Source organism: Otolemur garnettii, unplaced genomic scaffold (genome assembly GCF_000181295.1).
Source record: "Otolemur garnettii isolate 467f Iridium unplaced genomic scaffold, OtoGar3 scaffold00221, whole genome shotgun sequence".
Classification (NCBI taxonomy): domain Eukaryota; kingdom Metazoa; phylum Chordata; class Mammalia; order Primates; family Galagidae; genus Otolemur; species Otolemur garnettii.
Genome location: NW_003852616.1, coordinates 960,840 through 970,536, shown reverse-complemented (window position 1 = coordinate 970,536; position 9,697 = coordinate 960,840). Strand labels below are relative to the sequence as shown.

At 36.5% G+C, this 9,697-nt stretch overlaps 1 protein-coding gene and 1 pseudogene across 1 annotated transcript in view; both read right to left on the bottom strand.

Moving 5' to 3' along the window:
- The window catches only part of LOC111722161 (phosphatidylinositol 3,4,5-trisphosphate 3-phosphatase TPTE2-like), a 106,125-nt gene that overhangs the window by 57,297 nt on the left and 39,131 nt on the right, over positions 1–9,697 (bottom strand). The window lies entirely within an intron of this gene.
- On the bottom strand, positions 4,474–7,198 carry LOC105888201 (annotated as a pseudogene).

Here is a 9,697-nt window from a genome sequence, read left to right as displayed (position 1 = left end):
ACAGTAGTGCCAAAGAAGATGAAATATTTAGGAGTTTACCTAACAAAGGATGTGAAAGATCTCTATAAAGAGAACTATGAAACTCTAAGACAAGAAATAGCTGAAAATGTTAACAAATGGAAAAGCATACCATGCTCATGGCTGGGACGAATCAACATTGTTAAAATGTCCATACTACCCAAAGCACTATACAAATTGAATGTAATTCCTGTTAAAGCACCACTGTCATACTTTAAAGATCTGGAAAAAATAGTACTTCGTTTTATATGGAATTAGAAAAAACCTCGAATAGCCAAGACTTACTCAGAAATAAAAACAAATCAGGAGGAATCACGCTACCAGACTTCAGACTATACTTTAAATCTATAGTGATCAAAATAGCATGGTACTGGCACAAAAATAGAGAGGTAGATGTATGGAACAGAATTGAGAACCAAGAGATGAACCCAGACACTTATCATCATTTGGTCATTGATAAGCCTATCAAAAACATAAATTGAGGGAAATATTCCCTATTTAACAAATGGTGATGGGAGAACTGGCTGGCGACTTGTAGAAGACTAAAACTTGACCCACACCTTTCACCTTTAACAAAAATTGACTCTCACTGGATGAAATATTTAAACTTAAGACATGAAACTATAAAGATTTTTGGAAAGAGTGCTGGGGAAACACTTGAAGAAATTGGCCTGGGAGAACACTTTGTGTGGAGGACTCCTGGGTAATTGAAGCAACACCAAGAATACATTACTGGGATCTGATCAAACTAAAAATCTTCTGCACAGCCAAGAACACAGTAAGTAAAGCAAGCAGAAAGCCCTCAGAATGGGAGAGGATATTTGTAGGGTATGTCTCTGACAAAGGTTTGATAACCAAAATCCACAGAGAATTCAAACTTATTAATAAGAAAAGAACACGTAATCTCATTTCATTGTGAGCAAGGGACTTTAGTAGAAGATTCTCTTGAGAAGATAGGTGCATGGCCTACAGACACATGAAAAAATGCTTATCATCTTTAATCATCAGAGAAATGCAAATCAAAACCACTTTGATATGTCATCTAACTCCAGTAAGAGTGGCTCACATAACAAAATTCCAAAACTACAGATGTTGGCATGGATATGGAGAAAAGAGAACACTTCTACACTGCTGGTGGGAATGCAAGCTAATACATCCCTCTGGAAAGAAGTATGGAGAATACTCAGGGATCTAAAAGTGGACCTGCCATTCGATTCTGTAATTCCTCTACTGGGAGTATATCCAAAAGACCAAAAATCATTTTATAACAAAGATATTTGCAGCAGGTTGTTCATTGCAGCTCAATTCATAATAGCCAAGTCATGGAAGAAGCCCAAATGCCCATTGACCCATGAATGGATTAATAAATTGTGATATACACCTACAGTGCATCTTACAAGTCTACATGTGAAATTTACTAAATGTAGAATATAAATGTCTTAACAGAATAAATAAGAAAATGCCATGAAGGCTATGTTGACCAGTTTGGTGAAAATATTTCAAATTTTATATAAAACCAGCATTGTACCCCATGATTGTATTAATGTACACAGCTATGATTTAATAATAAAAAAAAATGGAGCCTTTCCTCTTTTATATGGATGGACCTGGAACATATCCTACTTAAGATATATCTCAAGAATGGAGGAAAAAGAATCCAATGTATTTAGTACTATTATGAAACCAATTACAATAACTCACACTTTCATATGAAGAATAGATCACAACGATGGCCCAGGATGAAGAGGAGGAGGTGAGGTGAGGGAGGTGAGGGGGTGGCCAGATGGAGGGAGGGTGAATGGTGGGTTCACACCTATTGTGCACATTGCAAGGGTACATGTCAGATCTATTAAGTACAGAATACAAATGTCTTAACATAATAATTAAGTACATGAGGTGTGGGATATATTAACTGGTATGACGTAAGCATTCCAAATTGTATATGAAATCAGCACATTGTACCCAATAAATGCATTAATGTATACATGATCTACCTCTTTATGATTTAATACAGAAAAAATAACCTGAAAAGCTTCTGTATAGCTAAGGAGACAACAACCAAAGCAAATAGATAACTTACACAATTAAAAAGTATATTTGCATATTTTGAATTGGACAAAAGCTTGATAACTAGGATCTATAGAGAACTCAAATTAATCCACATGAAAAAAGCCAACAATCCCATACATTAAATGGGCAAGAGAAATGAATAGAACCTTCTCTACGGAAGACAGACAAAAGGCTAGCAAACATGAAAAATGCTCATCATCCCTAATTATTCAAGAAATGCAAATCAAAATGACCCTAAGATGTCATCTAACCCCAGAAAGAATGGGCCACATCACAAAACCTCAAAATTGAAGATGCTGGTGTGGATGTGGAGAGAAAGGAATACTTTTACATTGCTGGTAGGACTGCAAACTAATATAACCATTTTGGAAGGAAGTATGGAAAACCCTCAAAGAAGTCAAGCTAGACCTCCCATTTGATCCTTCAATCCCATTACTGGGCATCTATTCAGAGGGAAAAAGTCCTTCTACCATAAAGACACTTGCACTAGACTGTTTATCGCAGCTCAATTTACAGTTGCCAAACCAACCCAGGAATGGATTAATAAGGTGTGGTATGGTATATACCATGGAATACTACTCACCTATTAAAAAAGATGGAGATTTTACATCCTTTGTATTAACCTGGATGGAAGTGGAATACATTATTCTTAGTAAAGCATCACAAGAATGGATAAGCATCAATCCTATGTACTCAATTTTGATATAAAGACAATGACCTAGTGCACGGTGGAGGGGTGGGGAAAGGGGAGAGCAGAGAGAGAGACAGAATGAGGAAGGGAGTGGGAGAAAGGAAGAGCAGAGAGAGGGAAGGAGGGAGGGGGTGGGAGAAGGGAAGAGCAGAGAGAGGGAAGGAAGAAGAGGGTGGGAGATGGGAAGAGCAGAGAGAGGGAAGGAGGGAGGGGGTGGGGTTCTTGGTGTGTGACACAGCTTTTGGTGGCAAGATGCAATTACAAGAGGAACTTTACCTAACAAATGCAATCAGTGTAACCTGGTTTCTTGTACCCTTAATGAATCTTCAACAATAAAAGAATAATAATAACGTCCACTCTGACAAGGGAAAGGTGGTTTCTCATTGTGGTTGGTTTTGATTTGCATTTCCATGATGATTAGGAAGGTTGAGCATTTTTATCATGTTTCTTGGCCATTTGTATATCTTCTTTTGAAAAAAATCTGTTCATGTCTTTTGCCCACATTTTGATAGGGTTGTTTTATTCTTACTTATTTGAGTTCTTTGTAGTTCCTGGATATTAGTCCTTTGTTGTATATGTAATTTGCAAATATTTTATCCCATTCTGTAGGTTGTCTTCTTACTCTGTTATTTCCTTTGCTGTGCAGAACCTTTTTAATTTAAGTTCCATTTATTTATTTTTGGTGTTGCTATTGGAGTTTTTGTTATAAACGTCCAGAAGAGTTTTTCCTATCTTCTACTCTAGAATTTTGTCAGTTCTTACATTTAAGTCTTTAATCCATCTTGAGTAAATTTTTGTGTACAGTGAGAGATAGGGATCCAGTTTCATTCTTCTGAATGTGGCTCTCTAATATCCCAGCACCATTTATTGAATAGGGCATCCCTTCAGTTTGTGTTTTCGTCTGTTTTTTTGAAAATTAGTTGTTTGGAGTAATAACATTCCTATGTCTGGATTCTCAGTACTGTTCCATTGATCTCTGTGTCTGTATTTATATCAGTACCATGATGTTTTGGTTACTATAGCCTTCTAGTATATTTTAAAGTTGGGTAAAGTGACATCGCCAGATTGATTCTTTTTGATTAGAACTGCTTTGGCTATCCAGGCTCATTTTTTATTCCACATGAAACTTAGAATTATTCTAATTCTGTGAAAAATGGCATTGGCACTTTGGTGGAATTGCACTGAATAAGCCAAACACTTTGGGTGGTATGAACATTTTAACAATATCGATTTTTCTAATCCACAAGTATGGGATCTTCCTCCATTTGTTTATGACATCAACTCTTCTCATCATTGTTTCATATTTCTCTTTGTAGAGATTTTCACCTCCTTGGTTAAATATAGTCCTACACATTTTATGTTATTTTTGCAGCTATTGTAAATGGTATTGAGTTATTTGACTCTTGTCTTTATTGTTATTGGTTTATACGATGCTGCTGATTTTTTTCAATGACTATTTGATCATTTAATTCACAAAATATAAGCAAGACTTACATCCTTTTCTGGTGAAACTGTTCTCTTCAAATAAATTTATGGGGAGGGCCTTGAGGTGTATCAGTTATAAAACAAGTTATAAAGAAAACATTTTAAAACTTACAAATACAAATCAGTCCTTTTATATAAGAATTCTCTACAAAGTTCACCGATCAATGTAAAAAATAATCTGTTTCAACCTAATATAAGGCATGCCCAGTTTATGTCATTTTGTAGAATTGTTTTTGCTTTGTGGGAAACTTTTCTCTTTGCCAATCCTGAATTTTCCTTCTCTGGAATGTTCAGCATATCTGCTAGATTTTTCCCAATGCCTCTCTGCACCATTCTTATATCTGCATCACTTCCAGAGCCTGAAGTCTTTCTGTTTCCCTTGACTTTGATCTCTCTCTTCTTCTAAAATTTTCATTGTCCTTATTTCAATGTCTGTGCTTCTCATTTTCAGAAAAAGAATTTCTTCTCTCTCCTCTTTTCTTTTTGTGATCATCACGCTTATTCTCCAAATCTCTGTACATTTCCTGATCTCTGTCATTCACAACTCTACTGTCATTATTTCGTTCAGGGGCACACTTCTATCCAACATGCACTTTGTTATGGAATCTCTCCCATTTGAATCTCCTGAATATCGATCTCTGTTTTTCTGACCGTCTGTCTCTCTCAGGCCTTGTTTCCTGGTCCCTGTGTTGTAGTCTTCTTTCTTCATGTTTTCTATCATTTGTTTGTTGGCTCCTGATCAGTTGATCTACTTCTTTACTTCTGGTCTTCCTTTGTCTCTTCTTCCTTATATCTTTAGCTGAGGCAGAGCCATGACTGCTGGTAGATGAAGAATCACTCTCTTCACTGGAAGACTCTGAGCTGCTATTGCTGCTGGTCAGAATCAGAGTCGGAGGAGTCAGACTCTGAAGAGGAGGACACTGAAAGAGGAAGACGATGGGGAGGATTTATTTTTCTCAACATTTGGTTTCTGTGCCACAGATGACCTTTGGCATATTTTTGAGATGCTCACGCAATTCATCTGTTAAACCCCCAAGACCTATTGAAGTAAAGAAGTTAATGGCAAATGAGTGTTTCTTGGATTATCTCGGGATAATAGTCCTTCAAAGAATGGCTATAGAGTTTCATCTTCTAACCTTGCTTGAAGATTAAGGAGACCCTTGTATTCACATAGTTCCTGGAATAATATTTTTACCATAATTCTACTGGATGATATGGTGGTTTCTTTGCTCAGTTTTATACATTCTAGAATGCTCCATGGGAGGGAATCAGTGTACAAAAGGTAAGCAAACATCTTAGCAACATTTCTCAGTTTGTTTGTTTCTAACCGATGGATGGTATCATATTGTCCTTTGAACATACTTTCAGAGGATTCCATGTACTCTTTTTTTAGCATGAAAAATCTCCCAGCTAATAAGCCAAAAAAATTCTCGTATGTCCTTTGTTGAGCACAGCAATCAAGTATCATGTTGCAGAGTTCTTTGGTTTGACTTTCAGGGAACTCCATATTCAGCAATTTGTGAGCACATTCTTCAAAATCTAAACTTGATTGAATAGAAAGATAAATTATATGATGAAATGAGACCAGATTAGTTTCTGTTTTGTCATGAATAGTCATTTTGTGTCCTTCTTCATCTTCTTCTCCCTTTTCCTCCTCTCCCTCTTCTTCTTCTTCACTCATTCCAGCATCTTGGTCTGTGTTTGAATCGCTGTCTCCTTCATCAAGAATTTCCTTCTTAATAGTTCTGTACTTCTCTTCATTCTCTGTAAAATTAGGATCCAAATGGAAAACATTAAGAACATCTTCTGGAGTGTAGTCATACTCCAAAGGGAGCATATGGGTGAACTGATCATCTTCCTCCACTAGGTCAAGTCCTCCTAGGGTAATGGGGTAGTCCTTGTCCATCCTTCCATACAGTGAACATTACTTCAATCATATATTGAACTCTTTTATCCATTTCAGATTCATGCAGAATGTTTTTAAGGCATTCAAATATAGCATTGATTCCTCTTGGTGACACTTGTGTTAATTTCAGGCCACATTGCTTGAGAAAACCAACAGCTACTTTAACACTAACATCTGTTGGTCTCTCCAGGAGCAAAGTGAGCATCTCTGAGCGTAACATCTCATGTGCCACATTTTGGTTAATAAGATGTGCCACAAATTTTGAAGCAGTCAGGCAAAGTTGCTTCTCATTTCTTTGATATCCTTTTCAAAAATTAAGAATTAACCTTCTCAGGACTAATTAACCAATGTTTGGAAATTTTGAGTTGACAATTGCCACTAATGCTGCATAAACATGGGTGAATATCGGAGATGTGCTCTGTGCTTGTAAAATAGATCTAGACAGCAGACCTCTTCCTCGAACTATATTTTGAGTAAATAATAACTCTTGAATAATAACACTTTGACTTTGTTGCTAAGACCATTCATTGAGGGGGCCTTTAGGGCCTCCCAGCTCATCCTCTGATATGCTAAGCTGTTTTTATCTGTAATCTGTTCTTGCATTATCCCAAGCTTTGCAGGGGGAATGTAAGCTCCACCTGTGCAAGTAAAGGAGAGGATCCAGCTCCTCTTTTTTCTTCTTTGCAGTAGGTTCATCCTGAACCAAGGAACTCCGGGTTACTGACGGTTCTGGGCTTCTTCTCCCAGGAGATGGAGATTTCCGCTGACCTTTTCAGATCCGCATTTCTTTCTCTTTCTCTGGGTTTTTCTTGGTCTCTATTTCGTGACTCCATGCTACTATCATGAAACTGTCCTCTTCTGGAATGCTCATGGTCTGACCTGCTATAATCAAAGTAATTTCTATCCCATGGGGATCCTTCTTGTTCTACATATCTGTCTTCTGGAGACGAGGTCCTCTGATATGAATTATGGTTTTCCTTTCTGTTATGACCAGATGAATGTTTTATCTGTGCCATGCTACTTTTCATTTTCCATTGCGGTTGATAAATAAATCAAAGATTCCTCAAATTGGTCCAAGTACTCAATGGTCTGATTCCTTGATAGTTTACTTCTTCTGTCTGCAAATATCACCTGAAGCTCCACCGCACTGCCATTATACTGGAAGTACGTCACTTGAATTTTATGGTTCTTTTCAAATTCTAGAGGATATCTGCATGTTGTGAAGCCTGGCTGCATTCTAGCAATGAAATCCCTCCAGCTGATGCTTCAGTCCTCACAGCTCCTTTTCTCTGCTGCTGATTTTTATACATTAACTTTGTAACCTGAGACTTTGCTGAATTTATCAATCCTAGGAGTTTTGTAATGAATAGGACTGTCTACATATAAGATTGTGTAATAGGGAAATAGGAATAGAATGACCTCCTCTTTTCCAATTTGGACACTCTTCTATCTCTTGCCTAATTGCTCTGGCTAGGACTTCCAGAACTATGCTGAATAATAGTGGTGACAGTGGCCATCCTTGTCTTATTCCAGTTCTTAGGGAGGATGCTTTTGAATTTTCCCCATTCACTTTGGTGTTGACTGTGGATTTGTCATATATGGCTTTTGTAATTTTGAGTAATATTCATTCTATGCATAGTTTTGTTCTGGGATTTTATCATAAAGTGATGCTGGATTTTATCAAATGTTTTTCTACATCTATAGAGATGATCACATGGTTTTTAATTCTTTGTATGTGGTCAATCACATTTATGGATTTGCTTATGTCAAGCCATCCTTGTATCTATGATTTGAAAGCCACTTGATCATTGTGAATTATCTTTTTGACATGCTGTTGGATTCTGTCCACTAGCATTTTGTTGATCCAGCATCACTTTATGATAAAATTTTACCAGGCTTATTGATATTCTCAATTACTGTAAATGGCTTAAATTGTCCCCTAAAGAGGCATGGGTTGGCTGACTGGATACAAAAAGTCAGGCCAGATATCTGCTGCATACAAGAATCTCATCTTACCTTAAGGGTGAAGGTATGGTCATCTATATTCCAGTCAAATGGAGAGCAGAAAAAAGCAGGTGTTGCAATTTTATTCACAGACACAATAGGCTTTAAACCAACAAAAGTAAGGATAAGGATGGTCACTTTATATTTGTTAAGGGGAATACTCAATATGATCAGATTTTAATTATTAATATTTATGCACCCAACCGGAATGCACCTCAATTTAAAAGAGAAACTCTAACAGGCATGAGCAACTTGATTTCTTCTAGCTCCATCATAGTTGGAGATTTCAACACTCCTTTGGAAGTGTTGGATAGATCCTCCAATAAGAAGTTGAGCAAAGAAATTTTAGATTTAAACTTAACTTTCCAACATATGGATTTAACAGACATCTACAGTACATTTCATCCTAACAAAACTGAATACACATTTTTATCACCAGCCCACAGAACATACTCCAAAATAGATCACATCTTAGGTCACAAGTCTAACCTTAGCAAATTTTAAAAAATAGAAATTATTCCTTGCATCTTCTCAGACCATCAAGGAATAAAAGTTGAACTTAGTAACAGCATGAATCTGCAGACTCATACAAAAACATGGAAGCTAAATAACCTTATGCTGAATGATAGGTGGGTCAGAAATGAGATTAAGAAGGAAATTACCAATATTTTGGAACAAAACAATAATGAGGACACCAATTATCAGAACCTCTGGGATACCACTAAGGCAGTCCTAAGAGGGAAATTTATAGCACTGCAAGCCTTCCTCAAGAGAACAGAAAGAGAGGAACTTAACTTAATGGGACATCTCAAGTAACTGCAAAAGGAAGAACATTCTGATCTGAAATCTAGCAGAAGAAAAGAAATAACCAAAATTCGAGCAGAATTAAATGAAATTGAAAACAAAAGGATTATACAGCAGATCAATAAATCAAAAAGTTACTTTTTAGAAAAGGTCAATAAAATAGATAAACCTTTGGCCAACCTAACCAGGAAAAAAAGAGTAAAATCTCTAATTTCATCAATCAGAAATGGTAAAGATTAAATAACAACAGACCCCTTAGATATTTAAAAAATCCTTAATAAATATTACAAGAAACTTTATTCCCAGAAAAATGAAAATCTAAAGGAAATAGATCAACACTTGGAAGCCCGCCACCTTCCAAGACTTAGCCAGAATGAAGTGGAAATGTTGAACAGGCCTGTATCAAGTTCTGAAATAGCATCAACTATACAAAATCTCCCTAAAAAGAAAAGCCCGGGACCAGATCACATCAGAATTCTACCAAACCTTTAAAGAGGAACTAGTACCTATATTACTTAACCTTTTCCAAAATATAAAAAAAGAAGGAATACTGCCCAACACATTCTATGAAGCAAACATCACTTTGATACCCAAACCAGGAAAAGACCCAACAAGAAAAGAAAATTGCAGACCAATATCACTAATGAATAGTGATGTGAAAATATTCAACAAGATCCTAACAAACAGAATCAGCAACACATCAAACAAATTATACACCA